This window comes from Schistocerca cancellata, chromosome 4, assembly GCF_023864275.1.
Source record: "Schistocerca cancellata isolate TAMUIC-IGC-003103 chromosome 4, iqSchCanc2.1, whole genome shotgun sequence".
Classification (NCBI taxonomy): Eukaryota; Metazoa; Arthropoda; class Insecta; order Orthoptera; family Acrididae; genus Schistocerca; species Schistocerca cancellata.
In genome coordinates, this window is record NC_064629.1 from 867,799,000 (window position 1) to 867,825,447 (window position 26,448).

At 38.0% G+C, this 26,448-nt stretch overlaps 1 long non-coding RNA gene across 1 annotated transcript; it reads left to right on the forward strand.

Moving 5' to 3' along the window:
- The first annotated feature begins 977 nt into the window (after nucleotides 1-977).
- LOC126185012 (uncharacterized) lies at nucleotides 978-24,743 on the forward strand. The gene is made up of 3 exons (XR_007536930.1): nucleotides 978-1,124; nucleotides 1,198-1,290; nucleotides 24,574-24,743. It is a non-coding gene; the product is annotated as an uncharacterized LOC126185012 (long non-coding RNA).
- The last annotated feature ends 1,705 nt before the right edge of the window (nucleotides 24,744-26,448 follow it).

Consider the following 26,448-nt stretch of genomic DNA (forward strand, 5'->3'; position numbering starts at 1 on the left):
TGTCAATGCCGAATGTTGAAGAAGCACTTGAATAAAAGTAATGCTGTAGCGGATGTAGCCAAAGAATTGCGTTTTAGTGGCGATTTCATAGACGGTATACTGCAAGAATGGCATAATATCAACTTCATTAGGTGGAATAACACTACTAACACTGTTCGATTTTGGAGTGAGGTTTTGCAGTACAAAAATGCCGCAGGGGGGAAACCTTTTTCTTTGATTTCACAGCTAGCAATGACTGTTCTATACCTGCCGCATTCAAATGCAGAAGTGGAAAGAATATTCAGTTCTATGAACATTATAAAAACTAAACAATGTAACAGATTATTGTTAAAGACAATTAATGCTTTGATCATATTGAGAGACCAGCTGAAGAAACAAAATAAAGATTGTGCATCTTTTGACATACCGTCAGACGTATTGGAGCTTATTGGAACGAACAAAAGTTATTCTTTTGCGTCAAAACCAGTCGGACTGCAACATCATCTTTTGAGCGACGTTCACCCCTCTACATCAACTACAGTTCTGTCAGAGCATGAAACAGAAGTTATTCGACCTTCTGAGTGACGACGATGAATAGCTCACGTACTAGTATGTATATATTTTGTAACCTAGTTTGAGTTCTTGCTTTCTTTTGTTACAAATATAGTCGTATATTTGACTACTGTGATTGAAACAACAATTTATGTGTTGCGTCAATTATGATAACATGTTTAATTAAACGTTAGCATACTTTATATGTATGTTGTTGCAAGTGATGCGTCATTTAATTAAGACAATATAGCAATTACGTATGAGACAATTTTTATTAATATTTTATTACCACCCCCCCCCCCCTTCACTGGCTTACTGCACCATTCACAGCACGAATTTTCAGTACACCCCTAGTAAAATCAGTTTTAGCGACTTTCTAGCGACTTTTGATATTGAATCTAGCGACTCGGGTTTTTTAGAGTTGGCAACACTGGAAGAGCGTCAGCCAGTATATCTTCGGCGCGAAACCTATACCACATGGCGCAAAAACTGATACACTGTCGATTGTTATTTGGGCGCGAAGAAAAGTGTTTCAACTACGGTAAATTCGTGGACTATATTTTCTGTTGAATATGTCAGGGAAAAAAGATGATGTAAGTAATTTGCACAACATATTAATAATGTCGTAATTAATTTTGATACTGATGAACAACTTACTTCTTGCAGACAGAGAAGTTTATTGATGACTATATAAAGGTGGCACAAAAATGTGTTATGCGATGCGTGTCGCTGTTTGCTACCACTGTTACTCCAGAGGAGGTAATTGGGGCTTGTTATTGTCATGACGTACATACTTATATTTATTTAACAGATTTTTTTAAAAAAATGTTTCCGCACACGTTCAGAGTTTATAGGAAATGTGACCATGTACACCTAAATACAACTGTAACAGTCCACTGACGCTTGTTCTGCAGTTCTGTAACTAATGCTACATGTTTTATGTTTAGCCCCATTAGCTCAATATTTTACTTCATATATTAATCTAGTTTCTAATAAGTCTCGCACGTTGCCCAAATCGTGATAATTGTGCAAAGAGTATTTTTTTCATTTCCGGTGACTTTTGTAAGACATAAATTCGTCAAACATTGATTGTACTAGGGTTATTCTTGGAAAAAATCCACAACAGAAAATTGACAACTAAAATAATAAGAAATTCTAGTACGTCTCAATACTCAGAACACACTTGATCATGTTAGTATTGAATAACATAATTGATCTGCTTTCGTTGCTAACGCATTAGCTAAGGTATTTAAAGGGTTTTAGTCAACTATTGTCCTGTAGCATGCTACATACGACACATATTGGACTATACAGCATAACCAATTTGTTAAAAAGTAGTATTATATATTGATGAATTTCTAAAGACTGATTGGTGTGTTTCTGTTCATTAATTTGTTCTCAGTTATGATAATTTACACTTCTAGTTTAATGTGTGCCCTAAATGATTGTAACAAATAACAAAAATACCATTGTTTAAAGACAATTTTTCACGTATTTCGTTCTGGTTCTGTATGATAGTGAGTATTGGTCTCATCATATTTAAAATTTATTGCTTTCCCACTGTCACACAGAAAGGGCATTCAAGGGGTATTTTTTATAACTTTGAAAGTGTTCATTTATATATGTGTTACAATATTGCTTAAGCCATAATATATGCTGAATCACTTGTATGAAAAATACTAAACATGTATTATGCTAAGTTAATCAGAAGCTCCAATTTGATATGAAAAGAGGGAAATTGACTATGTCCTTTGCTAAAGAATCATTCTGGCATTTGCCGTAAATGTATTAGGGAAACCATGGAAAACCTGCATATGGATAGCAGGATAGGTATTTCAACCTGCTCTCCCCCACCACAAGACATTGGCTGTTGCGAACCACCGGTAGGAAGCATAACAAGCCGATGACATTCCTTTCACCAGTGTTTGTCACACAGTCTATGAATTTATCATCTCTGCTTAATTCATAACTGGCATGTTGAATTTTTTGTTGCACAATTGGTATTTATTTATTTTGGAATTCAATGGGTCCTTAATGTGAGTGTAGTGTTAGGATATAGAACTTGCCAGATTATTACAGTAACCACTATATGTAAATGGTCATAACACTTACAATGTGAGTCATATACAGATACAAGAAATGTGAGTCCAAGAGTTCAGATAATAGTAATAATAGGCACATAAACAAATTATAAGGCTTATATTCTGATTTTTACTTACAGGGTGCCCAGCAGGAATGGTCAATATTCGGTGATATGACAGGATCTATCATTTGAAGCACAAAACTTCACATGGGCGTATTTCCTATTTCAAACAGTTTCAGAGATAGAACACTTTTAATGTACATTGTTATTCATTACACTGTCAGGTTTACACACGTACAACAGTTAATAATCATCACAACATGCATTTTACAAAGGATCAATTGAAAAATATGTGTTTTTGGCACGTTCAACTGTAAGAATTATTGTATGTGCACATTAAAGCTGCTGTAAGGTTCACAATAAATGTTCAAATATCCTTATGTCAACTTCAGTGCACTGATGTACTGTTAGGAGAACATGCTGTGTTGCTTGTCTTGGGTGCCTCTGAATGCCCTGCAGCAATGTCCATAAGATGACGAAACGGTTCATCTTGCATAGTCACCTTCTGTTTGTACAACTCAGAGTTCATGCAACCCCATAAACAAAAATTTAATGCTGTAAAGTCTGGTGATCTTTGTGGCCAATTAACTGTACTGCCACAAACATTCCAGCAATTAGGGCAAGTGAGCTTGAGATATTCCCTTCACAAGTCTGGTAAAATGTGGAGGAACTCCATCATAATGCAGTCTTTGTGGCCAAAGGAATATCCTCAAAATATTTGACAAACGAATTTTCCAAAAACTGCAGGTAATTCTGTATCATCATTTGCTGTTCTAAACTGACTGGACTTATCAACAGGTTACCAATCAGGCCACACCAGACGTATCGAAAAATGAACTCAGAAATTGGTTTCCATGGTAGCAAGTGGATTTTTCTGTGCCTATCAGTGATTATTTTGTTGTTATTTTTCAGGCTTTCCTGGCAGATCTGTTGCAAATATTCTTCTTTGGTTTGCAGTTAGATCACATTCCACAATATTTCATTGATAAAACTGTCCAACATCTTCAGGTGGTGGTAGCAGCCGTTGTCACTGCTACAAGATGCGCTGATGATAAGTGTTGAGTGTCATCAAAATTTATCAGGCCAGGAGCAGGCAATACAAATGCATGCGAAGATGCTCGTAGCTGGTAGAAAGCGGCACCGATAGTGACCCCTGCCGTGAGCCTTCCACACATGTGTTGTGGGCTATGACTGTGCTGCCAGTTGCTACTGTGGTTAAAAGCTGAATTAAACCTCAGCAGTGCACTACATTAAGCCATGGGTCAGAAGGTCCTGTTTCTCCTGTTTTGATTTAACGGCAGCCAGTACTGGATTCCAGGCAACACTTAATTGAAAACTTGCATCACCGTTGATAAGATTGTCCACCATACAGATATGTATGGCCTCCTAAACATTCCCAGAAAGATGACACTGAGGATAAAACTTCAGTCCTCATAAAACATGCAGTGCCCCACATCCAGGCAATGCTTCTCTACTGCTGATTTATCTGGTTGGCTTAGGTGTGTATGATGACATTCAGCTTGTCTGCCCAATATGAGCTTTCCCACATTGGCATAGAATCTTATAAATGCCTTATTTCCTAACGCCAGGATTGCGGGTGGCTGGAAAAATAAAATTATGTAGCATCTCTTGAGAATTCTTTCTATTCTTGAAGACATGCCACCAAAATATGGTAAGAGCGCCATTGCAGTGGGTGCCTTCACATCTTCTTTTACATGCCTGCTTTGAACTTGCTTAAAATGGAATGCATGACAAATATGTCTTTCATAATAACTCTTCTGTTTGAACACTGTTGTTAGGTGTATCTCAGCAGGCAGATTGTTGGTATCTGAGACCACATTGGCTCTATGTACCACAGAGCAGGAAGACACTACCACATTGTGCAGGATGATGGCAATTGTGACCTGTAAATATAATTCTGTAACATATGGCTTGTGGTAGACAGTGTCCCAGTGTACCACTGACTTTTCTTCTAACCATGGCATCCAGAAATGGTAAGATACCATCTTTTCCACTTCCATGGTGAACTGTGTATTCTAATGGAGTGAGTTCAAATGCTGGAGAAACATGGGTAATGTGTCTGTCCCATGGGGCCACAAGACAAATGTATACCCCCAGAAGGGGCAAGATTGGACACTTGCTGACTGCAGTACTTTTTCCTCAAAAGTTTTCCATAAAATAGTTGGCCAGCATGGGAGATGGAAGACTTCTCATGGCAACACCATCCACTTGTTTGAAATACTAGTTATTGAATTATAAATAAGTTAAGGTAAGCACATGTGAACAATACCACAATGTCTCTCTCAAACTTGCTGTTAATAAGCTCTAATCAGACCTGCAGAGATACTTTCACGAAGAGAGATACAAAGTCAAAGCTAACCAAAAGATCCAACTTAAGCATCTTCAGGTGTCCTATGAAGTCCTCTGAATTCTGTGTGTGATGGTCACATTTGCCTACAAGAGGTCCCAACAGTGAAGTAAGATGTTTAGTGAGGAAATAGGAAGCGTCTCCAATATTGCTCACTGAGCAAAGAAGGGACACACCATTATGTATCTTCAGTAGGCCATACAGTCTTGGGGGAACTGCAGCCTTTTGGTACAAGACCTTAATGACTTTAATCAGAATAGAACTCTCCATGAGAAATCTAATGCGTTTCTCTGAATCTTGCCAGTTGGATCCTTCTTAGCTTGTGATAAGCAGGATTGTCAAGCAGTGTATGTATCTTGCTGTTGTATTCAGATCGTGAGAGGAGGACAGTGGTGTTCCTCTTGTTGGCAGGTAAAATAATGAGGTGTGTGTGTGTGTGCTCTCAAGTCTTGCAGAGACTTTGTTTATGTTGAACTGCTATTAAACTTTTTTGGCAGTGCTTGGATTAAAGTTTATCAGGTGTCTCTCCTAACCTCCTCTGCAACATCACTGGGAAGTTTCAAAATTGCCTGCTGAATCCCAGCTGTCACTTTGGATTGGAGCTGTTCCACAAGTTGATGCATAGTTCAAACCTTTCTTGAGCACTGAAACCACTGTGTTGTCGTAAGATCTTATCCGTGATATTAAACACGGTGTGTCAACATTGTACATTCTCGTCTTGCAGTTGGGCCTTGAGACGAGTATATTTTGACATTTGGCGTACCTTAGCTTGTTTAAACCAGTCAGCTGGAGCTCAGGTGGCGCTAATGTTGCTTGTGTATTCCATTCCATATTAATGGAAGCAAATGATGATTGTCATTTAACCTGTGACAAAATTCAAGTCATATGGCATTGTTTTTAATGTGTTGTCTTTGAAATGGGTATAAGTTTCCCGCATGTAATGTTTGCGATACATTTGTTCGTGGGACAATGATACATGCAGAAAGCCACTGTGTGCTGGTAGTAGGACTATGCTGCATCATTTCAACAATGTACTGCTGTTCCTACACAGGTTGTTGAACTATTAGGGGCATTCAGTAAGTAATGCAGCACATTTTCTCTTTCTGAAAGCAGGTTGGTTATATTTGGGATTCCAAAACACCATATTATTCCCCAATCTTTTGGCTAGAAACCCTACTTTTCAACATAAACTCCATTCAATGCAACAGCCTCTCACCATCTTACTGGGATGGCCTGTATGCCTGCATGGTGATGATGTTTGACAAAAAACTGTCATGATCAGCCTTGTAATGCACAAGCAATTCCTCACAGATGGTTCTTCATAGCTCTTTATGACCTCCTGTTATGTGGCAAGAAATACAGTGGACACATGCCTTTGGCTGGCTCTGAGCACTATGGGACTTAACAGCTACAGTCATCAGTCCCCACATGCCTTTGAGTACCCCAACTGGCAGACCAGCGTGTCAGCACTACCAACAGAAACACCCAGTTGAGCAGTGATGTGTGATTGTGATCCGCTGATCATCTCGAATGAGAGTGTTCGCATGTTCCAAGATTGCAGGAGTCACAACTGTGTGCGGCCAGCATGTGGGTGATCTTGCGGTGATGACAGATGCTTCGCTCAATGATGCACTGTGCTTTTGTTCAGTGTCAGGTCTCGATAGACCTGTAGCAAGTGCCTATAAATATCTGTGATGCTCTGGTTGTACGCCAAAAGAAACTCGGTGACAGCACTTTGCTTGGAGCGCACCTCCATTACAGCCACCACTTTGAAAGCTACGTATAGTGCCACCATCTATCAAAACTTCGTGAAACTACAGGGATTTAAGCAGGAACATTCCACAATGTCCTACAACAAATTTCACATTTTTGCAACTTCAACTGGTTGAGAAAACAAATGTGCTGCATTTATTATCAAACACCTATCGTACATGTCCAGAAGAAAAATAAGATCTTGGAAGAATACCTGTTCCATGAAATATGCTGAAAATTCTGGTATACACTCTATGATCAAGAATTTGATGTATCAGAAAGTGTTGACGGTTTTATTTGGAAGCAGCAGGAGTATTACCATTACAGAAACCATAAACGTACACCACATCTGTGTATTCTTCATTAATGTAGATGTGTGGCATTTTAGCCCCTGTGTTTAAAGTGTAGTTAACCAATGCTTCTCTCTAGTACATTCTCAATCCCTCGCACTACTTTACTCACACACCATGGACTACTGAATGTTTGGGCTAGAACAATACTTCAAAGAGATTGGATAGATAAGATACACATATGTGTCACAAGCCCAAAAACAAGGATACATTTTTTTTTCTTCAAATGAGCATTCCTGTCATAGCTCTGAATATTGGCCATCCTCCTGGGCAACATGTATTAAGTATTCTGATAATGAATGGGACACAGTGCTATATAGTACGTTCAGATCGTAATGCTTAAATTAAACACAGTTCACAAAGTATTACACATTTTCAAAAAAATTCATGTGTTGGATTGAAAGAGCTATCCATAAGATAAAGCTTTAGCTATTTTTTGAATTTAACCAGATCCCCAATGATTGACTTGATATGAACTGGTGTTTGTTTACTTTTAATCTTGAATAATGTACTCTCTTCTGTACCACGCTGAGATTTTATATATCGTTACAAAGAATATGTTTACTTCTTGTATCGTAATCATGATATCTACTGTTTATTTTGTAGATTAGATTAGATTCAGTTTTCATTCTATAGACTCTAAAAGGAGATGAGTCTCATGGGTGTGGAACTAGTCAGAAAGTGTATAGCATAAAACACTTGACTATAATGCTCACTTCCTTGATAATTTGTCATGAGATTGTCAAAATATGTCAATACATTACAGAACACTGGAACTGCTAATATTACAGAATTAATACTCTGCCAAAATGAAACATAGTTACGCACTTTTAACAAATTTATCATACACAAAATGTCTAATCTTGAGTGTTGTGACCAAGTACTCAAGTACTGTCAAAACTGAAATCTGACTGACATTTTTACTGAAGCTGGTCTAAGATACTCATCTGTAAGAGTTGCCTATCAAAAAGTCTTTCAAACTCTGTTTAAACTGTGCTTTATCTGAAACCAAGTTTTTAATGGTTACTGGCAATTATTGAAAATGTGCATTCCTGAATATTGGACCCCTTTTCCAACCAAGGTAAGTGATTTTATGTCTTTATATAGATTGTTCTTATTCCTAGTGCTGATACAATGACTTGAGCTATTGGTTGGAAACGGAGACATATTACTTGCAACAAATTTCATTTAGAAATAAATGTACTGTGAAACAGTGCTTAGAATACCAAGTCTCTTGAACAGGTTTCTACATGATATTATTGAATTTGCACCACAAATGAGTTTCATTTCCGCTTTTGCATGCTAAAAACTTTTGCTCAGTTAGAAGAGTTACCCCAGTATATGATCCCATATGATATAATAGAATGAAGGTAAGCAAAGTATGCAAGTTTTTCTATATCTGACATTACTCTCAGTGCAAATACATATTTGTTTAGGTGCTTCAGAAATTCTGTGGTATGCTCTTCCCAACTGAATTGATTATCAAGTTGTAATCCCATAAATGTAACACCATCAACCCCTTTGATCTGCATAGCTTCTTATGTTATACACATGCTGGTAGGAAATCTCTTACAGGTTCTGAACTGCATGTTGTGGGTCTTTTCCAACTTTAATGACAGTGAATTAGCTTTAAACCATTTATTGGCAGTGAAAACTTGATTAACAGCCATTTATAAATCTTTACTTGACTTCCTATTTATTGCAATGTTTGGAGATATAATATATGCATTTTGTGCCATTTAAGGGAATGTGATAGATAATACAAATATTTAGGTATAACACTATAATGCAAAAAAAACAAAAACCTTGTTTCCTGTGTGCATTTCTTGTGCATTTGACATGTTCCACATCATAACGTTTTCCGTGCTATTGATCAATGGAACTAACTATAGTCTGCAAAAAAAAAAAAAAAAAAAAAAAAAAAAAAAAAAAAAAAAAAAAAAAAAAAAAACCATCTGGCAATGTAACAGACAATAGGTTGTTAATGTACACAGGAAAAAGCAATACACTTGAGGTACAATACATGTAATTAATTCTCAATAAGATGTAGACTGATTGCTTACTCATTTGCAATGACACCATTTGTTTCCTGTTAGTTAGGTGAGGCTCAAACCATCTGGCAGCACTGCCAGTGACACCATAATATTCTAATTTACTTAAGAGAATGCTGTGATTCACACAATCAAAGGCTTTTGACAGGTCACAGAAAATGCCAGTAACCTCTAATTTGTTATCTAATGATTCAAGTACATTCTCACTATACATGTAAATAGCTTTCTCTATATCAGAACCGTTAAGGAACAGAAACTGTGACTTGGACAGTATCTTATTTGCAGTCAGGTGCTTAAGAAGACGCTTGAACACAACCTTTTCAAATGTTTTGAACAAGCTGGCAAAAGTGAAATTTGTCAGTAGTTTGACAGTATCGCTTTATCACCCTTCTTGTAAAGAGGCTCAACTTTAGCATATTTTAGCCAGTCTGAAAATGTTTTACTGATAGGAAATTGATTACACAAATAATTTAAGATAGAACTCAACTTACATGAGCACTCTTTGATTAACTTTGTTGATATGTTATTATAACCACTAGAACACTTTGATGTTAATGATTTTATTATGTTCTGGTAAACCTTCCGGGATGTAAGGTCGTGGTCCATGAAACTCTTCAGCTCCTAACGTTTCGTCCAGAGCTGCGCTGGACATCTTCAGAGGGGTGTTTCTCCTCCGGTGAGTCTTGCCGACTGACGAGTCGGACGTCTGAGAGCGTCTTATATATCGTAGAAAGTGGGCGTGACCAGAGTTACACATCATATGCAGAGATAATCTTTGTCAAAGATAAAACTTAACTATCGATCGTAATCTCGTCACAGATAAAACTGTCTAGCAATTCTGTAGTGCTACTGTCCAAATATCACTAAGTTTCATGGTCTCTTGACCATCCATGGTCTCTTGACCATGAAACTTAGTGATATTTGGACAGTAGCACTACAGAATTGCTAGACAGTTTTATCTGTGACGAGATTACGATCGATAGTTAAGTTTTATCTTTGACAAAGATTATCTCTGCATATGATGTGTAACTCTGGTCACGCCCACTTTCTACGATATATAAGACGCTCTCAGACGTCCGACTCGTCAGTCGGCAAGACTCACCGGAGGAGAAACACCCCTCTGAAGATGTCCAGCGCAGCTCTGGACGAAACGTTAGGAGCTGAAGAGTTTCATGGACCACAACCTTACATCCCGGAAGGTTTACCAGAAGATATGTCATCCGGTCGTGAAAGCCTTCATACTGTGATTTTATTATGGATGCCACTTTGGCTGTGCCAGCGGGCTTGTCAAAGAGTGCAAAGGAGCAGACACAGGTTCAGGTCACTCTCTTGTCCTTGGGTTGGGGAACTGCCACTAAAGACAGAAGAATCAGAAATGATCAACAGCATGAGGATGCAGAAGGCAATGGAAACCACTGCATTACAGACACATAACATGTATCCTCAGGACATGTGGCCTGTGATTGATAAAGTGTCATGATGATCTGTCCATCGGCAAATATTCCGGAATAGTCCACCATTCGGATCTCCGGGAGGGGACTGCAAAGAGGGAGGTGACCATGAGAAAAATATTGAATAGCCTACACTGTATGAACTTCTCAATTATTTTCGAACTTTTCACTTTTGCTACTGACTAGAGAGTCAAAGGCATAGTGTAAAAGAATACACTAACAACACAAACTGTACTTTACTGTAATAATCATGTAACTTAGAGTGTATGACAACATAAAGAAAACTTGGCCAAAATTTGTGCGTATGTAATGTTTTGTTTTTCCGAAAAACATGCAAATAAAAGTGAAACGTTCAATTATTAGCTTACAATAGATATATTAATTTACTTATTTATGATATAATATTGCCTTAATTAATTGTTATTACACAATTAAACCTTATGAGAGCTCTGAATGTGCGATTGTTGTTGACAAAGCACATAAGTGAAAAATTGTATTGGCATTGCATGGCGAGGGTCCTCTTTTGTTTGACTAAACTTTTGCAAGAGCATCTAGAGCAAACTCTGCTCAAATTTCTGATGGCTCTCTTCGTGCAATAAAGACCTCATTTGCGTGTGACTCATTTCCCCACAATATGATGCATATGTCATACGTGAATGGAAATATCCAAGGTACTAAATCTTTGATGGTTTCCAAGTCACAAACAGATGCAATCAAGTGAATAGAAAATGCTGTCAGATTCAGTCTTTTATGTAGATTGAGGATGTGAACTGACAGTTTAGGTTGTTATTAATATGTAACTACAGGAGTCTGTAAGACTAAACTCTCAATATTTCTTTGTTATCACATTTTATTTCAACATCTTCCTGTTTTTTGTGTGCTGTGTGAAACTGATGGAACTGAGTCTTGCTAACATTCAGGGACAAGCCGTTTGAAGTGATCCAGTCTAGCGCTTCTTCAAATATAGTGGATGCGGTGTTATTTACACTGCAGCTGGGCATTTTGTCAATCATAACGGTTGTGTTAAATGCAAATGGGGTGATATATGCTTTTTGGTTCATTGACCATGGCAGGTCATCGATAAGATTAAGAGCAGTAAGGAACTGAGTCCTGAAATACTCCACATTTCACTTTGCCTGAGTCAGAGCATGTATGTGCCATTGCAAAAATTATTAAACACTATTTTCTGTTTTCTGTCATCGAGAAATGACTCAAGCCACATCCCTACTTTACCCTTTAAGCCATAGAGCTCAGCATTCCTAAGTAAAATTTTGTGGTCTACATAGTCAAATTATTTAGACAGATTGCAAATGATTCCAACTGGAGACATTTTTTTGTTTACGGATTCGAGGAGATGGTTGACAAATGAGAAAATGGCCTGTTCAGCTGAAGTACCCTTTTGGAATTAAAACTCATTTTTGTTAAGCATATTGTGTTTATTCAGATAATTCGTGATCCTGTTGTAAGAGAGTGATTAAAAAAATAATAGAAAACTATTTTCTGTGATGCATATATTTCACTTACAGATACAAACAAGATGTAATTTTTTGACATAACTACCCTCCTTTTGATACAGGTCTCTCACCATTGCACCAGCTTTACAATTCCATTCAAATAAAAGGTTTGTGGTTGTACCCACAGCCAGAACTGCACCACTTCTTTAACCTCATCGCCACTTCCAAATCTTTGTCCTCTGAGAGTGTCCTTTAGGGGTCCAAATGCATAGTAACAGGAAGGAGCGAGATCAGGGCTGTGTGGGGGATGCTGTACAATCTGAAATCTCAATCTCTGAATGATGGTAAGAGTTGCAGTGGTAGTGTGGGGATGTGCATTGTCATGAGGGAGAAGAACACCTCTAGACACGAGTCCTCTGTGATGGCTCCATATTGCTGGCTGTAGCTCATTCTCCAGCATGGCACTGTACCAGGCACTGTTCACTGTTTCACCTCTTACTGCTCCAAAATTGGCCCATTCATGTCCCATAGATGTTCCAGAAGAGGGTGGAAAGGACCTTTCTGGCGGAGGGCTGAGACTTGAATTTCTTCTTGGCTCTTTGGTTCATAGTGATGAACCCAGGTTTTGTCTCTTGTGACGATTCGTGTCAGAAAGTCCTGTCCTTCAGTGTAATATCGCGCCAGAAATGATGTGGCAGCCTGAACACACATCATCTTGTGTTCACCAGTGAGCATCCTAGGTACCCATCATGCACACAGAAAACAGTACTTCAGAACCTCACTAATAATAATATATGGGGATCCAACCCTGCACTCAGTTTCCTGGCTAAATCTTCTACAGAAATATGCCAGTTCCCATGAATCACGGTGTCTGCATGTCACATATCCTCATCAGTAACCCCATGCTGGGACGTCCAGAATGTTACTTATTTGTGACACACACAAGTCCACCTTTAAAAGCATCTACCCACTTCTACACTCTTCTCTCACTTATGCAGCTATCTCCATACCTTTCTGATATCCTTCTATGGATTTGTCGAGGTTTTATGCCTCCGGCCACAAAAATTGTATTACTGATTGCTGTTCTTTTATGGTGCACACATCTAGGGATGCAGACATTTTGTTTCAACTGTCTTTCCTATTCAGCTTGTCATGCCATCTGTTGGCATTTGCCAGAACTTTCTTAAAGCACGCATCTTCACTTCCCGGTAGTTTTGAATGTCTGACGTGTTAATTGCATTTAATGCTTATAGTCTGCTGTTACTTTTTAATTGCTCTTGTACATAAGCTTCTGTAGGATTTTAGAGAGACCTGTTAGTATTGAAACTGGTCGGCAGTTGGAAACCTCAGCTTTAGCATCTTTTTTAAGTGATGGTTTGACAGTTGCATATTTGAGTCTATCAGCGATAGTACTGTGATTTAGAGAGCCGTCAAATATATTACAGAGAACTTAAGGATAAACTTACAGCACTGGTTCAGTACTTTGATTAATATATTGTCCAAACCAGTGGCATTTTTGTTTTTAAATTGGCTTATCATCTTCCCAGCCTCATCAGTTGTGTTGTAACATACGTGCATCTGGCTAATTTTTTTCCGTGCTGATTTTTGTAGAAGGTTCTATCTTCAGCTGTAGATCCTCTACAACCAATTTGATCTGCTGCTGTCAAGAAATGGTTGTTGAAGATATTAGCAAATATTTCACCTTCACTTACCATCTGCCATTATGACACACTTTGATGTTGTCTACATCCCCTGAGCTTTTCCCTGTCTCCCTTTTCGCCACCTTCCAGATTGTTTTTCTTTTTATTACTTGAGCTATGAGTTCAGATTTAATGAACATGCTCTTCAATTTTTTAATCACATTCTTAAGGATGCCGCAGTTTAATTTGTAGTGTTCTCTATCCTGAAGTTTATTAAAATTTCTGAGTAAAGTATAAAGCATTCTCTCTGTTTTACATGATGTTTTAATTCCTTTAGTGAGCCATTCTCTCCTGCAATAATTCAGGTTGGTACTTTTACAGTTCTCTGAGGAAATACAGCTTGAAACAGGATAACAAAATCATTTAGGAGTAGCTTAAATCTATCAATAAAACTTTTAGCCTGATATATACTGAGGTGACAAATGTCGTGGGATACCTTATAATATTGTGTCGGACCTCCTTTTGCCTGGTGTAGTGCAGCAACTCGAAGTGGTATGGTTTCAACAAGTCGTTTGAAGTACCCAGCAGGAATATGGACTCTGCTGTCTCTATATCCATCCATAAATGTGAAAGTATTGCCAGTGCAGGATTTTGTACACAAACTGACCTCATGGCTATGTCCCATAAATTTTCAATGAGATTCATGTTGGGCAATCTGGGCAGACAAGTCATTCACTTGAATTGTCCAGAATGTTCTTTAAACCAGTTGCGAACAAATGTGGCCTGGTGGCATAGCACATTGTCATCCATAAAAATTCCATCGTTGTTTTGGAACATGAAGTCCAGCAAGAGGTTTCTCATTACCCCTTACTATAGCCAAAGTCATCCATGAATTACCAGTCACAACCTCGTTAGTAGTGCAAGAAAAATTAATCTTAATGAAGGGCTGCAAATGGTCTCCAAGTAGCCAAACATAACTATTTCCAGTCAATGATCAGTTCAGTTGCACTAGAGGACCCAGTCCATACCATGTAAACACAGCCCACACCATTATGGAGCAACCAACAGCTTGCACAGTGCCTTGGTGACAACTTGGGTCCATAGCTTTGTGGGGTCTGCACCACACTTGAATCCTACCATCAGCTCTAAACAACTAAAATGAAGACTGATCTGACCAGGCCCCAGTTTTCCAGATGTCCAGAGTCCAACCGATATTGCCACAGACCCTGGAGAAGCACTGCAGGTGATGTCATTCTGTTGGCAAAAGCACTCACATCAGTCATCTGCTGCCATAGCCCATTAATGCCAAATTTCGCTGCAGTGTCCTGATTGATATGTTTGTTGTATGTTCTGCATTTATTTCTGCAGTTATTTCACCCCGTGTTTTGTGTCTGTTAGCACTGATATCTCTGTGCAAATGCCACTGCTTTCAGTCATTTAGTGAAGGTTGTTGGCCACTGCATTTTCCGTGTTGAGAGGTAATGCCTGAAATTTCGCATTCTTGACACACTCTTGACATTGTGGATCTTGGAATATTGAATTCCCTAATGATTACCAAACTGGAATGTCCCATGCATGTAGCTCCAATTACCATTCCACATTCAAAGTCTGTAAGTTCCTGTCATGTGGCATTAATCATGTCAGAAACCTTTTCATATGCATCACCTGTGTGCAAATGACAGCTCTGCCAATGCACTGCCCCTTTATGCCTTGTGTAAGCAATACTAGTGCCATTTGGAGACATGCATATTACTTTCCCTTGACTTTTGTCACCTCAGTGTACACCACAGGTTTTAATTTCCAAATTACAGGAATGAAAATAAAACAAGCTCTTATAATCAACATAATCATAATGGTTATTAATATTTCAAGGTGAACACACTTAAAATAGATGAATTAGAACTTCACAACGATTTTCTATAATCCAGATCAAGATCTGAGTCATCAGTGTAACAGAACTCATCTCTACTTCACAAGGATTGGATGTACCCATTCACTGAATTTAAGGTCACTTACTTTCATTTCATTATGAAAAGGTAAGACCATTTCAATTTAGGACAGCAGAAAAAAATTTGTTAACAAAATCTCATACTTACTATGGTTGGGTCAATCCCAAATGGAAAGACGAATGTCACAAATGTACCTGCTGTAAACACAACCACTCTGTTCAACAGTTCAGAGCACACTGTCTGAATGGTACCGAGACCTGCAGTGCTACAAACATTCAAACTAAATTAAAAAATTCCATGGGGCCTGCATTACTCAACCGTACCAGTTATGGGTTAATGTCACAGTTATTTTCCCTTTTTATGCTGTTTTCTTCATGTTCAATGTTAATTCATTACATACTGTCCAATCATAAACATCCTTGAGGGTGTTGCTGTCATCAGCAAACAGATCTTTTTCTCTGTCTATTAAACTATATGGAAAATCACTGATATATTTTAAGAACGGAACTGGACCTGATATGCTACCATGAGGCGGCGTACTATGTTTATATGTTTGCTTTGCAGACAATTGTTTTACTAAAAATTTATCAGCAGCAGACATGTGAAGCATCTCTGCCATTTGAACCCAGTCTTCCAGAGGAAACTAGAACCATTAATTTGCTGTTCCTATTACACCTAGTACTTCTAGCTTGTTCAGTTATATTTTATGGTCAGCATTGTCAAATGCCTTGAAAAAGTCTAAGGATTTGCCTATAACACACTCATCCTTGTCAAGAGGTTCAAGTACCAGATTTGTGAGCTCTGTAATGGTTGACATTGCTATTTTTCCACTATGGAAATCAAACTGTGCTTCATTAAAAGGTTGTATATTCTTGTAACCCATTAGTCTATCTTTCATGATTGAGTCAGTAATTTTTGAGAGTGCAGACAGCAGTGAAACTGACCTGTAGTTTTCAACACTTTCTACATCACCTTTCTTTAATAAGAGCACAACTCAGGCATGCTTTAAGTTCTCTGGGTAAATACCTGAACTAAAGACTCACTTATTATACTTATCAACAGAGTTTGTAGGCTGTGTATGCATGTCTTCACAGCAGGGACAGGCACCTCCTCTACGCCTGGGTGACTTCACATTTTTTTTTAATTTCTAGATTGTCTCTCTGACCTCAAGCACAACATCATTGTGCGTACTGTTTAAGTCATTGTGGTTGGTTGTTACATGTGTTTTAGGAAAATTTTGTATCAAATTCCCACAATACCTGAGAAATAATTATTTGCAAAATTTCCCAATTCCCATGAATTTTCTATTACTGTACCCACAACTTTGATTTGTATGTTACTGCACTTGTCTACTTTTTCCAGTTTCATTCTTTATGACATCCCAGACTACTTTGCTTTTATTTTCTGCATTATATATTATTTTTGTTAGTGACTTTTTTTCCTTTTCCTTTTTGGGCAAGCAGTGTCCTTTGGTATATCTGCTTGTATTTGTGATAATAATCTAGGAACTGTAGATTGTGTAGTATTTTGTAAAGAACTGAGAAATTTAAGTATTTGGGAGGACTTCCTAATACCCACAGTTATCCAGCCATTTTCCTTAGTAGCTGCTGTTAAATTTGCAACTTTTAGAAATGTCTCCTCAAAATGTAATTTAAAGAATGTGCAGAATTCAAAGAACTTAGCATCTACAGTGTATTCCATATACAGTTCATCCCAGGTTTTATTTGCCAGTACCCTGTAAAAAGTATATATTTTATTTTCTGAGAATAACCTTTTGTAGGCCTGCTGTTTTTTGGGTTTCACCAAGGCTGCCTTTAGCTTTTTTATCTAACAGTAATGATCAGAGATGCTGAGAGCTTTTATAAATATTTTACAGTTTTCCTTGCTGATGTCTGTAAGTATATGGTCTAAGACTGATGCTGAACTTTTTGATACCCTAACAGTAGCGTTTATCATCTGTCACACACCAAAAATGTTCAAAATGTTAGGAAGTCATTACTAATTCACCCTCAACACCTATGGTAATATTCATGTCTCCACATATTATTGTGTTAGATTTGGGGCTGAGACTCTTTCTAGGACTTCAGTTAAGTTGTTGAAGAAAGTGTCCACATTTCCAGTAGGTGAGCGGTACCCAAACAGGATGATCAACTTCTTATGACTGTGATAGTTCAATGTCTGTTAAAACATAATGTTTATCTACACTAATCTTCTCTAGCTCTAAAATGTGTGCCTCTTCTGATATAATTACACAGTTCTCTACCCTTCAAGGTTGTTTGAAAGTAGTAATTTGCACATTCATATGACACTAGTGCAGTATGCTTTATCTACACTGCTCTTCTCTAGCTCTAAAATGTGTACCCTCTCTGATATAAATACACAGTCTTCTACCTTTTAATGTAGTTTTATATTAGCAACTTGCTCATTCATATCACAATAGCACTATATGCTGTATATCAGTGTCTCTACACCGGTACAATGTAATGTATATTACTATGCTGTCCAAAGACTGTAATTCAACTTCAGTATGATGTACTTTATTATTTACAGATTGCACATTTTGATGAAGAATAAATAATCCCGAGTAAATTTCACTGGTGTTTGCGGGCTCCAGTGTAGTGCATTCCATTGTCTTCCATGCACATGTTGAAAAATCTATCAACTGATTGAGACACTTTTAAGGTTGAGAGAGTGTCGTCATGATTTATCCTAGTCCTCCTACATGTTACAACAGGTATTTGTTCATGTGTGGCCCCACACTCTGTTGCTATACTCTTACTAATTAACTCCATCAACCACCCTTTCCCAGTCCTGTTTAGGTGCAGACCATGTCTAGTGTAGCTCCATCTCCTGAGAGTCTCCATTGGCACCAAAGCAATATGTGCCAGGTCAGCAGTCATCAGCACCATCTCTAGCTTGGAATGAACAGGTGACAGTGTCCAGTAATGACATAATTATTTCTGCTGACGCCTACTTGATTAGGGAGTTTGTCTTTTCATCGTGGCCAGCAGACTTATTTGCTTTCAGCTTTTTTCATAGCCTATGCCAACTCCTCTTCTGTCACTACTTTCATGAACATTGAGTTGCTTGGGTTTTATGTATCTATAGTCGAGTGACATATTTGCCCTCCCCTCCCATATGAGGGTATGTAATGCACCCATGAAAATTGCTGGACAAGATCATTTTGGTGGTCCAGGTGATGTGATGTGATGTGGAGAGTCATAATGTTGCATGGACTTAATGACCTCCAAATCTTTGAACGTGATACACTCACTGGTCAGCATTATTGTGACACTGTGCTCATTCCCCACGTGCATCTTTTCAGGATTATTTTCAGCCCTGACTTCATCTTTATGGTGCACAATGTGTGACCACATTAAACAGCACAGGCGGAGGCTTTTTGAATGAGAGGACATTCAGTGTAGACCAGCTTGCCCATGCCCCTGAATTAAAGGTCCTGAGTTTGAGTCTGGGTCCGGCACACAGTTTTAATCTGCTGCACAGTGAAAATTTCATTCTGGAAACATCCAGCATTTGTCAACGACACTGGTAGAGGAATGGAAGATCCTACCACAAGAACTCTATACTAACCGTGTGGGCAGCAAGGAAGCAAGGTACAGAGCATGTATTGCCATCCGTGCTGATCACACACTCTATTAAGACCCATATCCAGCCATTTGCAGTGTTGAGGGAACCATAATGAATCATGGTGACTTTATTGTAATTATTGTCTTTGAATAAAAGTGTCATTTCTGTTCATCTCACAGTGTATTTCTTTCAGTCACATTCTGTACTATTGTACTGTACGGTAACAAGTCTTTCTATGTGCGGTCCCCCCCCCCCCCCCCCCCCCCCCCCCCCCCCCCCCCCTGCCATGCCACCTTTTCAGATGAGTCCTGGTTCTTGTGCAAATGCGTGATGGGCATATTGAAGTGTGGAGGATCTGAGGACAATAAATATTTCCAGATTGCCTTTGTCACTCATATGGGCCAGCACCTGGCATGATGATACTAGGTGCCATTTGGTGCAAACACAGTGACTGCTGGTTTGCACGGTCAGTAATTTGGACTTCAGATGTTTCATTTATGATGTGTTAAGGCTGGTGGGTGTGGTCTACCTTAGAGGTCTCACTGACTTTACCTTTCAGTAAGCCTGTGCTTTCTTGCCCTACCTTGATACAGAGGCTGTTCAATTGTTGCCCTGGCTAGCACGTTCTTCAGATCTCTCATCTGTTGAAAACATCTGGTCACAGCTTGCTGAGAGACTGGCATGCTTCTTCTTGTAAGCCACTACTGTCGATGAATTCTGGCATAGAGCTGAAGCAGCATGGAATGACACAGCCATATCTGTCATCCAAGCTCAGTTTGACTCGATGCAAAGCTGGGTTAGAAGCATTTTACAGCAAGAATAGGTAAGAACTCTGTGTACTAAATTTTGCACTGTATATAATCCCATATCACCTGAAGATTTAATCATGTATTCTACTACACTGTATATGGCAGTAAGTAAAATTTCATTATTTGGTATCATTTCTGGTGTTGCAATTGTAATGGGTTTCAGTACATATCTCATTGTGTCAGTTTGAAGAACAGATTCTTAGTATATTTGATACTTAATGGTATTAGTTTTTAATAAGAAGAACTTTGATTTACGAAACGAGAATACGAGACACAAAAATAATATCCATGTATACTTCACCATCCTGTTTAGGATTGGAGCCCATTTTTCCATTCATGTGATAATGTCTTCAACAAAAACTCAACTAACGTAAAACAAGTTAGCTGGGCATCCATGTGAATTCCAAAGACAACTGAAAACACATCTTAATAGCCACTCTGTAAATTATATGATTATGTGTATGAAAGGACAGAAAATTCTTAGAAGCTGCATGACAAGTAGCAATATTTATTGTTAACAATCTATTCCTACATCATGTATGTAACTATTAATTTACAGTATATATTAATGTTGTTGTGTTGATGTTAAGCTTGTAGAAGAAGTTGTACTATTCGTGGACTTACTTATAATTTTATTACATCTAATTTAAGACAGCCAGATGGTGGCATTGTTGACAGTGGTGTATCCAGATGGACTGACTTTCAGTAGGTTGATCATTAGCCAATTTATCCACCAGATTGTGTGGCTTAGTGCAGCTCTATAACTATGTAGGTCAAATGTGTACAGGTTGATGGGTTAGCCGACAATTTATTATCTATAATAATCGAATACTGGCAGCATTTATTTATGACAGTTACTTATTACGTATTACAAACAGTCAGGATTAATTGTTAATATTTCTTCTTGATTAGTATCACAGCAGAAGCATTGGTTTTTGTCTTTTCTTGAATATGTGAAAGGAAGTTTGCTCTGATTTACTTGTGTATTCAGACAAAACTGTTTTCGTCTGAAAGCATGTAGGCAACACACACAGAGCCATAAGCATGCCACATCAAAGACTATTGGTTTTTACAGCAAGAAAACTCACTGTATAGGTAATGTTCCAGTGGCTAGGCCAATAAGATTCTGAAAGCTGTGCTCTATTTCTTACTCTGAGGGCTGGAAGGCCTGTATGGGCCAGCCAGGTTGGTTACTGGGACTCCCAGAGCTATGTATGACTCCAGACATAATTTCCTCTTTCATTTTTGATAACACATTATGTTAAATGTTATATGTTATTTTTATGTTCCTGGAGTTACATTCTAGGGAAACAGTTAGTTGCCAAAAATGTGATATAATTTGTACCTGTGTTACCAGAGGCTATGGTTGATACATAAACCATCACTTAAAAAATTGGCCTTTGTGCCTGGAAACAGTGGATGTGTGTGTGTGTGTGTGTGTGTGTGTGTGTGTGTGTGTGTGTGTGTGTGTGTGTGTGTGTGTGTGATGGGCTTGCTTCTACTTCTGAAAAACAGCATTGCCTGAAAGCCGAAATATTTCCAGCTTTCTTTCCATATTGTTGTTATTTCACCCTGGACTTTCCACTGTTTGATTTAATTAGTAAAGTAGTTGTTTATTGCTAGAGATCAGATTATATGCATTTACATGTTGCATATGCATTTGCATATTTGACTCCTTTTCACCAGTTATTGCGTATTTTAACTAAAAACTAGTGACAATGCATATTTTCACATTATGTTTACAATATTTTAAAAATTTAGAAGGGCGGTCTCTAGCTCAATCTAAAATGGAAATGAGTGTATGGCATTGTTGGCCAGGAGGCCCCATCCAGGGAAATTCAGCCACCAAAGCTCAATCTAGTTCTGATGTCTCACAGATTGACTATGACCTAGAATTGCGTGCAACTGCTAACCAAGAGGCCACTGCCTAACGAAATCATTATAGAAGAGGCATGAACAGGCAGACAGAGTCAGTGTTCCTGTGCCCGCTCCCCTGGTTAATGCCCTCCGCTGTCATACCGTACGCATCGGCAACAATTAAACTATGCAAGCTTTTAGTCACATGTCCATTGTTTCAGTTTTCTGTTTACTTGTACATGGTTGAATGCATTTACAATGTGTAGTGTGTAATGTTTTGTGCGCCATGCTGCCCAAAAAAATAAATGTCTTTTTGTGGATAGCTGACCATCCTGGAAAATTTACATATGACGGTATTGTTTTATATTGTTGAGTTTGCGAGAAAGACGTTTCGTGCAAAAAAAAGTTTGAAATAGACCAGCATGTCAAGGCAAGTCTCCATATTGCAGGAATGCAAAGGAAAGGACCACGGCACAACTTCTGACAACAGGAAGTTGCAGTAGCGGGGATTTGTCCAAAGGTAACCAAAAAAAGTCGGTTTAACATCTGTCTGTTAGGCATTCATTGCAGGCAATATTCCCCTTCACAAACTTACAAACCCTATCCTCAAAGGCTTCCTGCACAAATATTGCTTAAATCAAAAGTATACCAGATGAATCAACATTGCATAAAACTTACATACTGACAATTTATGTAAATGTTCTGGAAGAAATACGCCATAAACTCAAGGACAGCATTATCTGGATTTCAGTTGGCGAAACTACAGACATTTGTGGCCATTACATTACAAATTTAATTGTTGGTGCTTTAAAAGAAGAACCTTCCTCTTCCTATTTAGTGGTCTGCAAAGAACTTGAAAAAGTAAATCATTCTAAGATCACCAGATTTGTGAATGAGGGTATTAGAAAAATATTTCTAGGATCTTCTGCAGATGAAAGGGTGTTTGTGTGTATTTCAAATGCTGCTCCCAATGTGATCAAAGCAGGAAAAGTCCTCAGAGTATTTTATCCCAATTTGATTCATGTGAAGCGCTTTGCTCATGGAGTACATTGCCTTGCTGAAGAAGTACGTTCCATGTTTGTGAATGTAAATAAACTGATTTCATTCAAAAAGAAAGTGTTTCTAAAGGCTCCTTCTCGTGTCAAGACCTACAAACAAAAACTACCAAATGTGCCTTTACCTCCTGAACCAGTGGTAACTTGTTGAGGTTTATAGGTCGAATATGCGTTGTTTTAAAATGAACATTTCAAGGCCATTAGAGAGGTAGTAAATGACTTTAATATTGAAGAGGCTTTGGCAGTTTGCCAGTGCAAGGAATCTTTCAATGATACTGATATTAAAAAAGACATTGCTGTGATGAGCACTCATTTTTCCCATATACCTGCAAGTATTAAAAAGCTTGAAACTCAAGGTTTGGCATTGAATGAATCTATTCAGTTAATGAATGAAATTATTCTAGTGAACTCCTCATTGCTGGAGGTGTCCCCAAGAAAACTTAAAGAAAAGTTTGAAAACATTTTAAACAATAACCCAGGCTTTGAGTACTTGTGCCAAATTGATAGTTTTATTAATGGACGGGTGAACTTTTACCATAAACATTAAGTGCTAACATAGCACCCAAATTCAAATACTACCCAGTTACCTCAGTTGATGTAGAACGGTCCTTTTCTGCTTATAAAATTGTTTTGAGTGATCGAAGGCACAATCTTATTACCGAACATTTAGAACAGTACTTAGTCTTTTATATTCACAATAGCAGAAAAATGTAAAATAAATTGTAAATGATGCTTTGGTCCAATAGTATTAATTAAAAGTTAATGCTGTTCAAACAAATTCATGATCATATGTTCTTCTTTAAATAAAATATTACGGAGTTTTTGAGCCTGCCTCTCTGCGTGCAGTATATCTCTCCTATACATATCGGTTGTTTCGCTGCAACTCACTCGCACCACATCCACTTGTTACAGACAACAATAGCAAAAAAGGAACAATTCTTAAAACACAATATGTGTCCCAATTTTGCAAATTTTTAGAAAATAATCCCAGAAAAGCCCCCGTCCTAACCTCTACCAGAAAGTATTCAGAAAATGATATCAGCATTCTAAATGTGCTGATTTTTCGTGTGGCCAGCATGCTTTCTTATAATTGATATGTATAGGTTTGACTTTGAAATATAATGCACGCAGTAACTACTATGTTTCTTTATTATTTGATGTTGCATATTTTGACACTTTTCATTCATATTTGCATGCATATTTTAGGGTTTTTATGATGCGTATAATCCAGTTTCTATTTATCACATTACACACATAACATGGTGAAAGTATTATCACATATACAGTATTATTGACTGATGGTACTGAATACAACATGCTTTTATGATGGACTGTTGCATTAGTTATGCATAAATAATTGTGATGTCACTCATATCTGAAAGCTTAGCTGTAAATATTTTAGTGCATTTCTTGTACAAATATTGCAGCCTGTATATACTTGTGCTGATTTTTTTTGTCTATTTAGTACTTCTCATTTACTACTGCTGTGTTAATGAGATGTAATCTTCATGCTGTGCTGTTTTATAGCCAAATGTTGTGCCCCTAGTGGTAAATACATTTATGAATTTGTTACAGATGGAGTGCATTAGACAATGCATTAGACAGGAAATGAGGATCATGCGGCAGCGTAAAAACAATAGATTACCAAAAGCCATAAAGTAAAAGTGTTCTGGATAAGTGAACTGAAATAGAATTGATGTTAACACGATTTCTCTAAAATAAATATTTATTAATAAAAATGATTGATTAGGTGAGCATTGTTGTGGAGTTGATTTTCATTATGTGATACCTAACCACATGTCCAACTGTTGCTGAAATTAGAATAGGAAATACCACAAAGAAAACAGTATAGGTGTGTGTAGGCATATAAACATGATTAATGGATGGAACAAAAAGTGTGAGGCTGGAGGGGTCACAATGTGGTTCGAAAAGAGGGACAGATATAGTTGGGCAGGGACTAGTAGAAATTGAGACTATAGAGATTCTGGGATTTAATGATGTTTTGTAGAGACAATTCTGATCTATCCAATATAGTGTTTAGTTGAGTGAGGTTTATGGGTGGACTGTTAATTCACATGGCTGGAGTTGTGAAATAGTCACTGAACTTGACCATGCTGCTCAGAAACTGGAAAGGCTTTTCATACTTGTGAACAGACGACTGGTGGTCACACAAAGGAAAATCTGATACTTTGCGTGGGACCATTCATGAGTTACTTTGCTTCAAATGTAGTAAAACACTAGCGACTTGACTGGGTGGATACATGGGACAGGTCTTTCATCTGGATTTCTCATACTGATATGGCCCATTTGGTAAGACATTCAGAGTAGGAGTGGTGTAAGGCTGATTATAATATTTTGTAAGTGTATACTGCAGCAGTGTTCCATTTTGGAAGGGGTAGAAAGATTTTGAAGATGATACCCTTCTGCTGTTCCAAATGAAGGTACACATGTATGGCTAGTTAGCCACACAGATGTGATGGACATACCAGGTTTTGGCATGGGAGATTTCTTTCTGGGTGAGGTTGTGTGGGTAATGCCTTTCTGAAATGGCCTTGGCAAGACTTTCAGTATATTGGAAGAAGGATTAAATATCATTGCACGTATGTTAACTGTGACTAGCGAGACTATGGGGAAGTCTATCATCTGGGGAAGAAGTGGTAGCCATCAAAACAGATGTTTTCGTGGTATTCAGTTAGGATAATATGGACAGAGCCATCATTAGAGAAAGGATCAACATCCTGAAAGACTCATTGTGGAGTAGAGGACCAAGTGAAACATACATTTTTGTTGAAGTTGTGCGGAACAAGGACATAATGTCATAGCCCTCATCCAGATCATGAAGATGTATTCAATGAATCTGAGCCAGGTTAGGATATAAGATTGTGGGTGCTAATACTGATTCCTATTGGTAAACCATGAAGAAGGTGCATACGAGTGTGTAATATGAGTGTTTACATTTGTGTTGTGGATTTATTTGCAGATATTTCCATCTAAGGAGAAGTTTTGTGTGGAAGTATAGGTAAGATATATGTACAAGTTATGAAGAGCCATGTTTCATCAGGACATTGGGAAAAGTGGTATTTGATGGTTGTAAACCCATGGCCGTGAGGGATTAGAGTACCAGATAGTGTGTATCAAAAGTGACAAGTAGAATGTGTGGTGGTAATAAAAAGGATCTATGGAGAAATGATTGAGAAAGAAATGGGTACATTTAATTTGAAAAGATTGTTGACATCAACATCATTTCTGGTAAACTGCGGTAGAAATCCATTCAGTGGGAAAATGTTTGCTGGCCACAGAGGGTTACCCAAGATAAGTGGCTTAGTGTTTTCTGGGTAGCATATGAAAGGTGTGTATCTGTGTTTGTGCATGATTGGAAATATGAAGAAGAAAAATTCATTAGGAAGTTTCCAGGATGAGCCTACAGATTTAAGCAGACATTTGTGTTCA